This window comes from Cyrtonyx montezumae, unplaced genomic scaffold, assembly GCF_038088225.1.
Source record: "Cyrtonyx montezumae isolate F1298 unplaced genomic scaffold, pur_monq_1.0 scaffold_13, whole genome shotgun sequence".
In the NCBI taxonomy this organism is placed as follows: Eukaryota; Metazoa; Chordata; class Aves; order Galliformes; family Odontophoridae; genus Cyrtonyx; species Cyrtonyx montezumae.
The window spans coordinates 4,784,876-4,800,946 of NW_027071859.1; the positions used below are offsets into that span (position 1 = coordinate 4,784,876).

The 16,071-nt window shown below is 46.9% G+C and overlaps 1 protein-coding gene across 4 annotated transcripts in view; it reads right to left on the reverse strand.

Moving 5' to 3' along the window:
* Nucleotides 1–16,071, reverse strand: part of EXTL3 (exostosin like glycosyltransferase 3) — a 97,356-nt gene that overhangs the window by 23,191 nt on the left and 58,094 nt on the right. The gene's annotated exons all lie outside the window — the stretch shown is intronic.

The following is a 16,071-nucleotide window of genomic DNA, read 5'->3' on the forward strand; positions in this document are numbered from 1 at the left end:
GGATTACACTCCAAATCTCCAATCACTTTTGGAACAGGAGCATTTAGAGGATTTTCCTCCTGCAATTGAACAAGGAAAGTAAATCTATTAGGTGCGTGCTTTAAGGTATGTTTGAGAGCAGATCTTTAAAAGCAGCAGATGGAAAATGCACTCTGAAACGCTTTGCGTGCCGCAGCCTAAGGGATCATCGCTGGGGATTTGCAGCATCTCGGGAGCTCACAAGTACACAGAAATACTCCTAGGCAAAGATCAGCACTGCAACACACACAACCAGTAAAAGATCTTGTAATCTCTGCGTTCAGGGGATAAACTGCACCCTCTGCTTTATAAAGCTTTTATCCCAACCAAGGAATGTTCCTGCTCTGCATGGAGCCAAACCTGCTTCCAGCCACGCTCCCTGCACATCACAAAGTGATCCTGGGCAAATACTCCCAGAGAGCCCCTCTGCATCCTCTTTCCAGGAAGCAATCCATAATAGCATGTTGTATTCCTCTTATATTCACAGAAGGAAAGCAGACCACGGGCATGCTCTGGCTAGGGCTCCTGCATGCTGGATTTTAGCTCAGCCACTTCTCCAGGCTCCTATATGAAGGCACTGGAGTGTCTGCAGGCAAAAAGAGACCCTGTAGTTCATCTGGACAAGGGAAAGAAATGCAACCTGAACAGAAAACACGGGGATTTAGAGAGAGGTGTTTGGAGTAGTCCAGAAGTGGCACTCAAAGACAAAAATCCTTGGAGAGCAGCATGCTAACCCTGTGTAGACTCCTTGATGCTGGTTGTGGAGCCCCAGGTTCAGGATCAGACTTCCCCAAAAGCAATTTCCACTTCTGAAGTTACAGGGCAAGACAATCTGGAAGAAGAATCAACGACCAGCTAACCCCAGCAGGCAAGTCCCCGTGAAATAGCTCACAGCTGATGCTTCTGAGAGATTATGACTGATGAATACGGAATCTGAACCCCAGAAGAGAACCAATACGTGTAAGTAAAACCAAGTGTTGCTGCCTCAAGGTGAAGTTGCCTTATCATCACAGAAAGGAAATTAAGAAAAGGAGAGGGAGAGCTGGGAAAAGTACAGTGGGCAGCTAGGGAAGGAACAAGAAGGAGAGAAGGAGCAAAAGGGTCAGGAGCACAGACTCCTCCTGATGATTTCCTGCAATCCCAAATCCACGCCCAGTCATTTCTTCCAGGGCCCCAGCATCATCAGAAGGAACAAGAACATGGCCACTACCTGCTTCAGCAAAGCTGGCCACTTTGATAGGAGGCAAAAAGACATTAAAAACCCAGGTTAAGAGAATTCAGGAGGTCCTCCCAACCAAACTTACTGCATGACAACTTGTCCGACGTCACTACAGAGCCTGTGCCAACTCAGGATTCAGTGTATGTCTAACAATCCTGTCTGCAAAACTGTCCATCTTCCAGCCTGCCTTCTTCCACTGCTTTCCTTCTCCAGTACCTTCTTGCTTTTTGCATAATGCATCGTGCAATCTACTTTACATATAGAGCTTTTAGTACTTAAATTTATTATTTAGTGTTGTTTTCTGGTAATAAAGGAAGAGTATTGTTTTATTTATTCTTTCAGGCTGCACACGAGCACTTCTCTGTACAAAGAAGTACACAGCTTACAAGTGAATCCTTTTATGTTCTGCAGCACTGAAGAGCAGAACAACCTGAACACAAAGCTCTTCAACCTCCCAGTCTGTGAGTGAGGAATCACAGGCACAGCTTTACAAGGAACCTGGTAAATCAGACATTCAGAGTGGCTGGTGTCATACTGCTCGCTGTGCTCCCACTTACAAAGTCCTGGAAGATTTTTGGGCACTTAGGAAGCAAACTGAGGAAGCAGGCACCTTGCTCCATCACATGCACAATCTATGTGAGGAGTAGGTGCATAACTGCTATCTTGTTTGTTGCTGAAAAGGATAAATGAGGTGTGGGAGGAAGAGAAGGCTATTTCTGCTTTTACCCCGAAGCAATTAACAAACAGGAACTGTCTGGAGGTAAAACCACAGCAAAGAGCCAGGTGCTCCACGTTATAGGAGAGAAGCACACAGAAGTCAGCTCCAGACAGGAGGAATGGGCCACTGTTCTCAGAGCTGACTGAGACAACTCCAGCACTGTTTGGGGGATGTTTCATCACCACGGGAGCGGAGGCCGCTCTGTTTCAGACAGCCCGATCAATCACACCAAATAACTAAATTACCCGACGTGCTGTAATCACCCATTTTTATACAGCAGGAGGATTCTTATCCGACACAGCTCATTACGAGGCAAACTAGAAATTCAGATGCACAAACACAACTATTGCCAGCACTCTATTAATTTGAACTCCATTCAGATAGGGTCCCTGTGGGTAACAAACCCGTTTCTCAACACCACACACTCCAGTCACGCGTTCCCAATTAGGCAAGGGACATTAAGTGACTTTCTACTGCACTCACAGGTGGATAACGCAGCAGGAACAGTGGACCAAGGAATGAGACATCTTCACTGCCTGCAGAAGTTTCAGAAGAAAGATGTCACCAGATAGCTGTGCCTCCACCTCCACTGGGCTTGTTCGAACCCTGCCAGCATCCCAACCACTCTGCCTTAGAATCACACACAGGTTGGGTTGGACCCCAAGGTTCCAAGCCCCACACCAGGGCAGGGCCACCAACCTCCAGATGTGCTACTAGACCACGTCGCCCAGGGCCCCATCCAACCTGGCTTTCAACACCTCCAGGGATGGAGCACCCACAGCCTCTCTGGGCAGCCTGTGCCAGCACCTCCCTGCTCTCTCTGTGAACAACCTGACATTCAATCTAAATGTTTCCCCTGTGATCTACCTTTGTCACACCGGTGGCACTTCTGCAGGAGTGTACCTGGGACCACATATACCCACGTAGATTTGGTCACGTGTGAGAATGGAAATGCACTGTTCAGAGAAACTGGAGAGGTCACAATGCCAGCAAAACCTGCCATCAGAGCAGGGCTGGCTGGGGGGCAGGATTACTGAGTTTGTGGAGCTATGGGACAAAAATAACCCTAATGATGGAATTCCCAGAGTTGGAAGGGACCAATAAGGATATTCTGCCCTTTGCTCAATCTGAGAGCTCCTCAGAGCACAGCCCATCCTCACAACCTCACAGCACCACAAAGTGCTCCCCCAGCCATGCCTCCAGCACAAGGTGCCCAAGTGCTGGTTGAAAGCAATGCAGCCTGCAGCTTCCTGCTGTGAAGACCCAGATGAGCCCCCACCTGAAACAGAGATGTCACTGGGACAGACCCTGCAGTAAGATCTCTGCAATGGTATTTTGGCTTAAAAAAGAAAAAAAAGAAATAAAAGCTAATCAGTGGAGCTGTGCTTAGCAGAGAGGATGTTGGGAGGGTGACCGGAGCTGAGAGAGGCCATCCTGGGCAGCCTGCTTTAGTAGTTGGGGACCCTGCCCATGGTGGGGGGGTTGAAACTCAATGATCTTTGAGGTCCTTTTCAACCCAGGCCATTCTACAATTCTACGATCCTTGCAAAGCAGATGTCTGCAGCCCAGCCAATGGAAGCCTGGGCAGCACGTATACAGGGTAGGATGTGTAGACGTGGAAGTTAAAAATAAACAAAGAACAAGATGTGGTGTGTGAAGCTTGTGGGAGTGCATAGCGGGGTTACTAACAGCAGAAAAACGTACGATGGAAGATAAGCACTAGCAGAATGCACAATAATTAAATTATTGCAAAACAAAGTTGCTGCCTGGGTTTGAAACGCTGACTAATTTAACGCCTGCTGTACGCTGTGTTTGTTGGTTGTGCCCACTGCTTTGCTTGCAAGAAACACAAGCAGCAAGCCTAGTCTCAAGTCAAGCTGCATGTATGGAGAACACTACTACTCAGACCCAAAAAGGGAAAGGATGGAAGACATCCCGCTCTGCTGAGCAGGAAAAGCAGGGACTGCTGGCAGATTGGATAGAGAAAAGGATGGACAGGAAAGGAAAGACAAGGAACATGGGAGACGTGCAGTAAGAAAGGGCTCCTGCAGCCCTGCTGTGCAGCTGCTCTGCCTAATGAAGGCCTAAGAAAGATCAGGGGAAGAATGATGGAAGGAACTTGGCCATAGCTGGAGGTGAAGGAAGGAATTAACTTTACACCTGCAGAAGCGAGGCTCAATCACTGAACAAGATTAGATGGGCTTTGGCAAGCCACAGGTCATAAAAGTTGAGCTCAAGGTTAGATGGAGTCTGCCTAGAAATAAATTGCTAAATCCAATCTAACCAACTCGCCGCCTTTTGAATAACGTGGCTCTGTATTAGTGCACCCTGCAGCCCACGCTGAGGTTCCCACTGGGGTTCCTCTCTTCCTGCTGCTTCACCGCTGCCCTTTAAGCTTTTCCTCATATCCGAAACTGAGAAGATTTTGGTTTTGGTGAGAAAAAGAAAAAATAGCTCCTTAAATGGCAAAACTCCCTGGTTTTATCCAATTCCTGCCATACATAACTCAGACGTTGTCTGGACTCCTGTGGCTACCCAGCTCATGCCCAGAGCTCAGGAGCACAAGCATGATCCGCTCACACTGAGATGTTCTCCATCCCACACATTCCACTGTGTGCTCCTTTCTGAACTGCTGTGCCTCTGAGCTGGGCCCCTTTTGCTGAAATGCTCTGGGATCCTTCAGAGTGAAGGTGATTCTCCACACCTGCAAGGCTGGGAACCTGGGGATATCAGGAGCAGTAAGACAGGACTGCTAAATGGCTGCAAACCTAATGAGCAGACACAGCACTTCTTCTGACCTCAAAAATTACTTTTTAGGATAAAAGCGAGGAGAGGTCTTAAAATAAAAGCAGCACGATGAAACGCTTCCACCAATGGCACTGCAGCACAGAGGCTGTGCCTTAGCATCCCAGAGCAGATGTGCTGCACTCAAAATGTCTTTGTCTATTAAAACTGTGTCAGCTTCAGAGACTCCAAAACTCCCTGTGGCATAAACAGAAACTCTAATGAACAGCTGCAGGATACAGGAGTAGCCGCACGAAATGCAGCTGCCGACATCCCTTGCTTCGCCTGCCTCCGACCACCTTCACTCTGGCAGGATCCCACCTTCCCCATTTCAGCAGCTCTGTTGTTCCCTTTCCCAAACCTCAGCCTCCCCCTGTGCCTCCTACTCCCCGCATAGCTCTCTCAGCCTATATATTTCGCTCACCCACATGAACCTGCCCTCTGTGCCCCTACCTTTAGCAAGGCAGCAAGCAGGCAGCAGTCCGCGGGCAGCTGCACAGCACCTGCTTCCTCTACTGCCATTCATCACTTCCAATGTCTCATCTCCTTAGAATCATTAAGGCTAAAAAACACCAATAAGACCCCCAAAAGTCCAACCACCATGTCCACTAACTGCGTTCCTGAAGAGAACCACAGAATCATTCAGGTTGGAAAAGACCTCAAAGACCCCCAGGTCCAACCCCAGCCCACCCCACCGTGCTCGCTGACCACGTCACTTGATGTCACATCCCCATGGCTCTGAATACCCCCAGGGATGGAGACCTCACCACCTCCCTGGGCAGCTGTGCCACTGCATTGCCACCCTTTAGGACAATACTCTTTTCCTAATATTTAACCTGGGAGAACACCTTGTGGCAGGGACTGCTCGTGCTTGCTCTAACAGAGCTGTGATTCCTGTGCCAGCCCTCAAGCTTTGCTCCTGTTTTGACTGTTCACACCGTGAAAAAATAAAATGCAGAAGGGAGAAATAAACGGGAAAACATTATCATGCCAAACTCTGTAATTCTGCAGAACATGAGCAATCCTCAGGGAAGGATTTAAGCTGGGTAGGTTGAAACCCACTAATGGAGCTTTTAGCTTCAACGCTGCCTCGCAGGCCAATGCACCGAAGCATGACTCCTCGTGTGAGATTCTGTTTTGTTTTCTTTAAAATCCTCTGCCTTTGAAACTAAAAACCTGTCAAGTATGCAGCCTGGTCCAAAGGAACTTCCCAACTGCACTCCCAAACTTAACAGTGTCCTGGCAGCTTGCTAGGGAAACAGCTAGAATGATGATTAATGCAGTCTGACACCTTTTAACAGACCCTGCAATGCACAGCACTGCACTGGGAGAAAAATACTATCTGTTGTCTCAGGGCAGCCTCTAACAAGTTCTTCTGGGAACACCAGCACAAATGGAGCCTCAATTCTCACTGTTGATGCCTTCAGGCTTTCATAGGGCTTTCCAAAACCCCGCAGAGAACTTCATTTTTCTATTTCCAGGGCATTTATAGGGAGTTAATACTTCGGTGAGCTGTATCCTCACAACCCATGTGAAAACAATTGATGGGTTCAGAAGTTATTAGAAGACACAGGACTAGATGGCAAAGTCCCATTTTATTAGAACGCTGTAATGAGATTAAAGAATGTAACGCTAAGCAATAGTGTCTTCTTAAAGAAATGCTGATTAACTGTTATCGAACAAGCAGTCCAGCTGAACATCTTGTGGCTTTGAGACAATTTGTTCGATCTAATCATACAGTGTCCAAATGCCTTAGCTGTTCATCCACTGTGGGGTGGTGACACTGGGGCAGCGGCTTCAAACGGCCGCAATTTTGCAGAGGTAATGGCTCTTCAGCTTCCTGGAGCTGGCAGCAGGACGTGCAGTGGCCTGGGAGCTGACAACTGTTAGCAGAGGATGTGCTTTTGGGAGGGCAGAACTCACTTCGGCTGGGAGGCACTGGACTTAAAAAGACTCCAGGCAGGAATCTCCAGTGCACAGCAGCTGTTTTTGCTGTGTGAGCGGGGCCAAGTATCCTCAGAGTATTTCAGAAAGGGGCAGTGGGATACTCTGCCAGCCAAGCACTCATACAGACGAAGCAATGGCTTCCAACACCACCTGCCAGCCATCACCTCAAACACCAGATCACTTCCAGCTCAGGCCTTCCTCAGGAACCACTCACCGATGACGATGCACAAAGAAGCCACCAATCTCTCTTCTGGTCACTTCCATCAGTTACTGTGGGCAGGAGAGCAGAGTGAACTTCTTACTGTGCAGTCTTAATCTTCTCTCCATGGCTTGAGCCACAAATAGCAACAGATCTCAAAAACACAGCAAAGGACAGCATAGCAATCTCCCTTTTATGCTTAATAGCACTGGCTGATGTATAAGCTAAATATTGTCATCCAGTGGACAAAAGCAGCTCGTGCCCAGAGTAAGCACCTGGTGCCCAGCCATGAAAAGGAGATGTTGTCAGGGCTTGGGAAAGCTGCCCGTGAGCCTGGAAGGGTTCACCAGCAGAGCCACCAACCCTGCTGTGACCACACAACACAGACACAAGGCATCAGTCTGGAACAAAGTCATTAAGATAGCCACAAAATCCTCAACTCCATTTGACCACTGCAGTACACCATTAAAGAAACACAAAGATGGCTGTGTCAGACCAACGATCCCTTCACTTCAGCCCTTACTCCTAAGTGCCCATTTCCAGCTGCTTTGGTGCCAAATACTCATACATCATAATCACAGAACAGCTGATTCAGAACAATTTCTCCCTAATCCCCAGAAGATAAGAGTTACGTGAGACCTTGAAGAAGAGAGCATTACACCAAAATGCTTTTCTGGAGCAATCAATCATGTACGTTCTTATCAGTACAAAGTCTGAGCTGTTCAAAAAATAAGAAAGGAAAGAAAAGCATGTCAAGCACTTGGTTTCACAGCTTCTCGTAGCACAGCATTCCGCAGCTCAGCTCTACAAGTTGTTTTCTCTCACCGATTACAGATACAAAACCTCCAAATTCCACCTGTGCCCTCCCTCCTCGATGTGGAGTTGCACAGCTCTGTAGTGATGGGTACAACAGAAGCCTGACCCCACTCAGCATGCAGTAAGAAAGCTGCAGGAATACAAACACCACCTTCCAATCCCCTCTCTCTGTGTGATGTCCCGCCACGTGCTCCTCTCTGAAGTAGGCAGTAAAACCTCAGTCCTCATGACCATCAGCATTGGCAGAGAAGTACTGTCACAAGGACCCTACTGCCAAGAGACAATTTCAGCATCAATTGCCACTCCCACTATTGTCTCACCCCTCCTGATTGCTCTTCTTGTTCTCCAACACACTCCTTTTGTGGAGCAGCCCTCCCTCTCCTTTATCCAACGTCCTCTATCTTCTGTTTCCATTCCAGTCATTTCCCAAATTTCTGCTGCTTTTTTTTTTTGTTTTAATTGCTCTCAATATGTCACTCTGTATTACTCAACAGCAGATTTATTTAAACGTGTCAATGCTGTTGCTTAGCAGATCTGAATGTGCTCTACAATTTAAGCCTGCTTCAGAACCACGTTCCTCTTCCCAGTGCTGGATCATTGGGAAGTTTGGGGAAATCAAAAATCAGCCTCACTCTACAGGCACTCCACAGACATGGAGAGGAAAGTGCCATGACAGATCCATACAGGGAAGAAAAATAAACAAAAAACATGAAAAAATACCCCAGGAGAGCAGGAATTCTGCCAAAAAGCCCACTCAATTTTTCACCTCTGTCAGGAAGCAGTATCAGATGCTATTTGCCTTCCATTTTCTACCTTGTACCTATGAGCCTGAATAGGAGCCCATCAAGTAAATGATGACTGAGAGCTTTGAAAAGAGTCCTAACACAGAGCTAATACCAGCTTTCCCCAAGCAGCAAGCTAATTTTATGTAATGGCCTTCACACGTTGTATGAAAGGCCTGGAAAACTCAGACAAGAGCACGTTCTGACCTCTGAGATGAGGCTGAGAGAAGGCAGGTAATGTGCTACTAAATCACATCCACGGTGTTTTCTGCTTGGGCTTTTCCAGGTCTGTGAGCAACAAAGGCACAGGCCTGGCCACCTGTACCTGCAACACACGATGGTTCTGCACAGCATCAGCAATCTCTGGGTGCCAAGTCAGCTTGAGTCAGGAGCTGTCCCAAAATGCTCCTGAAAAAGGCTATGGAAAACGGAGACATCATCATCCCTCTGCAACCCACCAAAGCAAGGGGTAGCAACCCTCAACCCTGCAGCATGCAACCTACAGCACCAAGTCTACAGCACCTTCCTTTGTGAGGGCATCCCTGTGGGTTTATCTCTACTCTAGGCGCACTCCGTGTGTGGAGCTTCATCCTCTGCCTCAAAACCTTCAGCTCAATCACCACTGGGAATTAATCCCGCAGATTCGGGCTGCCAAACAAGCTCAACAAATCACCCCCACATCCTTGGAAGCTGACCCTACGAAGAGAGACAGCCCAACCAAAGACAAAATTTGCATGAGGACCCGTCAAAAGTGTTGCTGATTAGTTTCCAAAAATAACCCAGCTCCCTTTCAGCACTGCCTGACGTCCGTTTACCTAAAAATAGCCCTTCCCACTCCGATCAATGAAGAGAGCTGTCAGAAGTGAAAGACCCCTCATCACTCCACACAACCCACATTGGCCCCAGGAGAGCCAGCTGGATGAGCCTAATGATTCTTCTCCAGCAACAGCTGTGATTGGGTTTCTTTCCATTTCTGTGTGATTATAAAGAGAGACAGATAAAAGGGAGAACAAAAAGTCCAAGATTTCAAAAGGCACTAAAAATAAAATAGTTTGTATCCACTTGGCACCCTACCTTGACAGCATCTTCTACATTATAGCTGAGCAGTCCTCAATAACCCAAAAGGAAGACAAGTAATTTATAGGCAGGAAAACAGAGGCACAGAAAGGTTAAAATACTCAGAATCATCGATAAAATCAAGCAGTAATGCATTTAAAGGGCAGGCACTCCCAATGCACCTCCCATACCCGTGCCCCAGGACCCCCTCTGCTGATTCTTCATGGAGGACAGGTAATTGCTACCACTGCCTGGCAAGGGTGAATGGATGCACAAGAGCTCAGCACTGCTCACCAGGAGTTACAGTCCATTTAGCTGACACAAGTTAACTGGTTTGCAGAGCCTGTTTGCACCTGGCTTGAAAAGCAAGACACTGTCAAAATGCGAACACAGTGTTTTAGCACTGGGATGCCTGAAATTAATCTCTTTATTTAAACACATTAACAAGTTAAGTGTCTCTAAGCAATTGTAAAGGCTGTATTAGCTAAGGCAGTGAAAGCCTTGGTGCAGCCAAGATGAAGCCAATGTTGTCTGCAGTACGTTTCCAAGTGTTAACTGTGACAACAAAAATTTGCTCTGGAGAACTTGTGTAGAAATGAAGAGGATGGCAATGCAACTGGAATGGCTGCACTCACTGTGCCCAGCCCTTACATGGAAGCTAAAGCCTACGGGCAAGGATGAATGACATGAATCTTCCTGGAAGCCCTTTCCACAGCCAGAAAGGGGAATTGGGAACAGCACAGGTGTACATGGGTGAAGTGTACCTCACTATTTCAATGGCCCCATACAACAAAGCAATCAGTTTGTTAGGTGAGCAGTGAGCAGCTGGCATTGACCACCTCGACTTCAGCAAGGTTTCTGCCACTACCATCACCATTTCCCCAGATCCTTTCAAGTATCCAACACAGAGATGTACACAACGTGTGCTCAACCCCAGACTGGATTCCTTCTGCAGGAAGACAAAAGAATGACTCAGACTCTGCCTCTGAATTCAAGGTGTCAGTAGGACTTCTGTTGGTTTGTTTTTATTAAATACTTTATCCTTCTCAAAACTCACTCCTGGGTCCTGAAAGGAAATCAACTTTTCTGTTCCCACTGGAAAGAACAGCTACTGAGTTTGACCAAAGCTGAAGGCTACTTTTTCAGATAAATTCTCCTTTCAGCTATCTAACCAAAATGCACAGAAGAAAAAAAATTTACATAGCTCCTAGCACACACATTTGGAAAGCACTTCAGAGCAGAGTTTACATCCTTAGTGTGGTCCATTAAGTCGAAGCTCCCTCCTGCTCAGGGTGACATTGCAGATCCTGGGTGCTTGGTCACAGCAACTTCTGGATGACCCAGCCCTGCACCTCAAATGCTCCTGCCTCTCTCCCAAGTCACTCTGAAGACATACATTAATCTTAGGAGAGGAAAAAAAGTCTCTGTCAAAGGAAGGTCATCTTAATTTCAGCCAGTGGAGGGCAGTCACACGTGCACAACAGCCAGCATCCCACTGCCTGATACAGATAAAAAAGTGGTTTTTTTCCATTCTCATTCATCGAAAGAGTTTAAGTGCTCCCTATTCTGCCTTATTTAAGTCTGCACCCTTCCTCAGGACACTTGAGCAGCATCCCACAAACATGCAGAGTACATTCACTTGAAATTAGACTAAACCTTAATCCCTTCAGATCCCCTGCTTGGTAGTTCTGCCCTTCTTACATTACAGAAGGGCCTGCCATGCTTTACAAGCAAATCACACAGCAGAAAACCAATAATTTCCACTTCGTATTTCAGAATTTAACGAAGTTCCAAATTCCTAGCTGAATCTCCCCAGTTGTTTCTTTTTCCCCCCAGATGTGAGGCTTAAATGCCAGGGTGCTACCCAAACTGTGTGACAGAATACAAAAGCTGTGGTCTGGCACTAACAGATCAGCACCTGGCACGTCTTCAAACAAACAAACAAATCTTACCCAGCTAGGCAATAGGTGCAGGACATAAAGGAAAAAGGCAGGCAAAGGCCCTGTGCCAAACAAGCTAACTTGCAGAAGGCAGCAGTGCAGCCCCCCCAGACAGCAGTTTCTTCCATGCTATCAGGAGATGAAAGGCTAAAGCAAGCTATTATCTTCAGAGCCCTGACAAAACAGCAAACCAAATCAAATTATGCTTTAGCAAGAGGTAATCCAATAGTTTCAGCTGAGCAATTGTTTGAACAGTCACAGCGTTCTGGTACAAAGGTTGAAAATCAATAATTCTTAAGTCCAGCTCAAGGAGATCTTAAGAAAATGGAAAACAAAGCACTCGTTTTCCTTCATCACCCTGGCAAGCTCAGATCAGATCCCCTTCTCCAGCCCAACCAAGAGAGCGTGTCCGTGCTCAGCTGAAGCCCAGCACAAGCAGATCTGCAAGCTGTGTCAGCTGAACCCATCACCTCACACTTGTAGGGGCAAGTTGGGCACCGTGTGCTGCAGACCTAAGGAGAATACATCAGTCACAGAGAGTAACTTGGGCTCTGGAAGCGAGGAGTCTGCTTGTCAGCTGGCTATAGACAGTAAAGGGCTAGGGATATTTTCTGCCTCTGATGTATGCCTGCCTGCCCTGCTGCACAAACCCTCTGAGGCTTGTATCATTCTGCCTCCATGGGTGCTCTTATGATTTTAAAAAGCAGGAGATGGAGGGGAAAGGTTTGTTCAAGAGAGCCCAACCACTCTAACTTCTACGTCCTGGGGCAGTACGTCCTGCAAGTAATGTCCTTGCTCAGTACTTAGCTGGAAAATCCAGGGAAAGGCAGATGTCACTGGGAGAGACTCCCTTCTCTCCAGTTTTTAGGGATATTCAACTTTTCATCACAATTATGTTAAGTCCCTTTAAGATCTCTGCTAATCTGGGATGCCGAGCATCCTCATTTCCTGGGAAAAGGCTGTTGATAAACAACTACTAAAGAAACATCCAAAGAACAGAGCGAGCCAGTCCAACAGATGTCAGTGCTCTTCCTCTGCCCTCCAAAGGACCCTCTGCACCCAAACCTGTTTCGGGCACAGGGTTCTTGTCAGGTGCAGTTTGCCTCTGTGTTCTGCACTGTGCCACAACACCCCACCAAACACCAGTAAAATCCTGAGGCCTTTCAGCCAGGAGAGGTCAATTGTCATTGCCACCACTCTGCAGTGAACACGGCACTCTACAACCCACTTCCCAGTATCACCAGAAAAAAGGGAAAGAGGGGCTGTGTGGGTTTGGCTGTGCCACCTGGTACTGCACCCACACCAGTGCCACTCTTAATAAATACATACCCATGAACTACGTGGGAAGATGCACAAAGGAGATGCTGAAGTGTCAAGGAACTTCGCTTCCCACTTCTTGAGGGTATAATACAAACCAACAGAGCAGAAAGAAACGCAAAACATCATTTATCAAAGCAGCAACAGAATTTTCTGTCAAAGGCAAGATTTCACAACAAAGATGCTTTTGGCATGGGTGGATTCCTGACAAAACAATGAAGCAACGTGAATGATATACGATTGTTTCTTTGCACAGACTGCCGAAAAGCTTTCAGAAGCTTTATAAAATTGGAGCTACTTATGTCTAACAGCTACAGTGTAAAGGAGGGGGGGAGCTTCCCACGTGCAGCATTCACGAGGGCACTGAGCAAGAAGCACGCTGCTCCTTGAGCACTCTCCCATCCCTCCCACTGAGCTGAAGGTCAGCAATCCGCAGAGCTGGGCCCCTGCTTTTGTTCCCCTGCCTCCCTCACTCCCCCCATGTTTTCCCCTCCCCCCCCCTCCGATGGAAAAAGAGTGATGATAATGCCAATGAGGTGATTTGAAGCCTCGCTCCTGACTGCTCTAAATGCAGCCACATGAAGCAGTAGGATTCTGCTGGTGACATTTGGACCACAGATGAAGTCCCCGAGAGTAATAAACAATCAGGTAAAGAAATTTGGAAAGAAATTACCCAGCACACCTCGTCTTCTTGGCCCCCATGAGATCAATATAAAATGTGTTAATGCATCTGATTATGATCTAAATTATGTACAGAGGCTCCTGCCAAGCTCTTGGTGAAGTTTCTTTATTGTTAAGTTGGAAGCTGCTTAAGAACGGTCCAGTCATCATGTTTCAAATTAGATTTGGGAAAAAACATTTTCCTACTTCTGCTGGCTCAGAACACGAGTTTGTGGGAGAAAGTCGATGCGTGGTTTTTCTCTGCTGAAGTGAGAGCAGGAGAAGTGGTGACAGCACTAAAGAAGTGACTCTGCCTATTGCCTGTCCTTGCATCGTGACCCGAGCTGAGCAGATTTACTGTACACTGACATGCCAGAAAGTGACTGCAAATGCAGCTGGCTTTTGAGATGGGTTTTTCCTGAAAAGGGAACAGAACCACCACAGTGCTTTCACACACACTCCCACCTTCCACACGCTACAGAACCTGGAAATAAAGAGCTTCTGAAAATGTTAAGTTTGATAAGAATGGCTTGAAAAGTGTCACTCGAGACTTCCTCCGTGCCTGCAAGGGCTGGCTTAGCTGTTGCTCTGGCCCAAACCAGCAAATCAACATGTTACTTGGAGGTAGGCAAGAAAGCTGTTCTCCCCCCACTTGCAGTCAGACCAACCCAAGCTGTGTTATCTTGTGTTGACATCTGACTGAGCCTTTGCTGCACTGCTCAGCACCAGCTCTCCCCTCCACTGCAGGTTCCACACATTAGAGGCAGAGCCAAGGATACCTTGCTCAAGAAGTTCCTTTCAAAAGCAGGGTCCACCTATATTAAAGATCTTCCATCCATTACCCCAGCCCTTCCAAACACAGCTGTAGCAACAACCACATAAACGCAGACTGGAAGGGTCCTACAAGAAACAGCTAGCACATAATAGCTCTGACATGCTTACTTTGCACTGTCCATACTGACATATACACACCACAAATAGCTGTCTGCACCTCCTCTCAAGGTGTGCAGCTCACCATCAGCATGGGACATCACTCTTCATTTTCACTGCTAGTGTCCAGCACAGGAGGCATCTGAAGGTACCCACTCCTCCCAGTCCTGCTGCTGTGTGAAGACATCAGCTGACACAAACAACTGTTGGTTGTAACTGATATTGCTCCATGGGATGACATTAGAAGTCAAGCATCAGAAAGCACATATACGAGAAGCCTGTACTGCCCAGCACGTGTGTGCTAAGGCTCACGTTGGAGCAGCTCAGCTTTCACCTCTGGAGACCTACAGCAGATCAGCAAGATAAACACCAAGCAGACTGAGGGAGATGCAAGATCTACCTGAGATGTCCTTGGCCCATCTTTCAGTGTTTTTTCCTACAAGTATTAACAAGGCAACAAAGCAGTCCTGATGGCGAGCAGCACTCCTGCTTGCAGTGAAACTCATTGTAAAGATGAAATTCTATTGTCAGTGCACGCAGAACTCAGCCCAAGCCTGGTGTCAGCAGTTCTGCAGGAAATTAGAGATAGAACTTCCATTTCTAGCCACCACTGTAAAGCAGGGGTTTCAACACCAAAGATGTTTTAATGAAGGATCACAGGCTGGATCTCAGCCAGCCGACAGCACTGCGTTAAAAGGAAGTCTTTATCTCAACAAAACACTTACTGAACAACATGCTAGGTGCTTGAAAATAAAGCCTACACGAACAACCAGATTTTAACCTGAAATTCTGTATGTTGTCATTCTCTTCTGCTGCAGAAAAAAACTGATTCCTTTACACAGTATGCTTATTTTCTCTCTTTATAAAGGAAATTAAAAAAAAAAGAATTTTCTCTTTCAGCTGAACTTTGAGGCAAGATGGAAGACCACAGCCTTCCTCAAAGAAGTGAGATCTTTTGAACTCAAAGTCAGCAGGCTCTCACAGGAGCTGAGCTCAGGGGCTGCTCTGGAATAAATCAAAAAGGATTTACTCTTTCACTCAAACAAGGCAGAAAAAATCCCCTAGATGTACAGATTTTCAGCTGGGGATAGGAAGATAGTTAATGGGTTCAAAAAAAAAACAACACCAAAAAATGGAAAAAATGAGAAAAAAAAAAGAAAGAAAAGGCAACTTAGAGGAGTGCCATTAGGGCTTCATTGCCACGATCCTGTAAGCTAAATGCTACTTGCATGGCTGGATTTCCTGGAGGAAGTCACCAGCACAGCTGCTAAGTCTGCTGGAAGTCATTCAACCCAAGTACATGTGGAGCAGATGCTCCAACCCAACACAAGGACACAGCACTCCTGGAGAAATCTTTTGACAGCAAGTCAAAGCAAGGGCTTGAACTGGTCATGGGTCATTAGAAATGCAGCTGTGATTTCTCACAGATTAGCAGAGTTTGAGGGCAAATGGGATCACGAGAGTACCCAGTCTGCTTCTTGCTGTGTCACAGCCCATTACATTTCATCCCAGTTTTCCTAAGAGCAGGAGTTGGATCTCTCAGCCTCAAATAACTGTGTTCCCAGCAACAACCCATGTTCTACTTCCACCACAAATCCCCTGCTGTCTCAACAGCTTTGCTTGGGATACAACAGCCCTTTGGTGCCCTTGCACCTCTGGCTCCTAGTTCAAGCACAGATCCATCA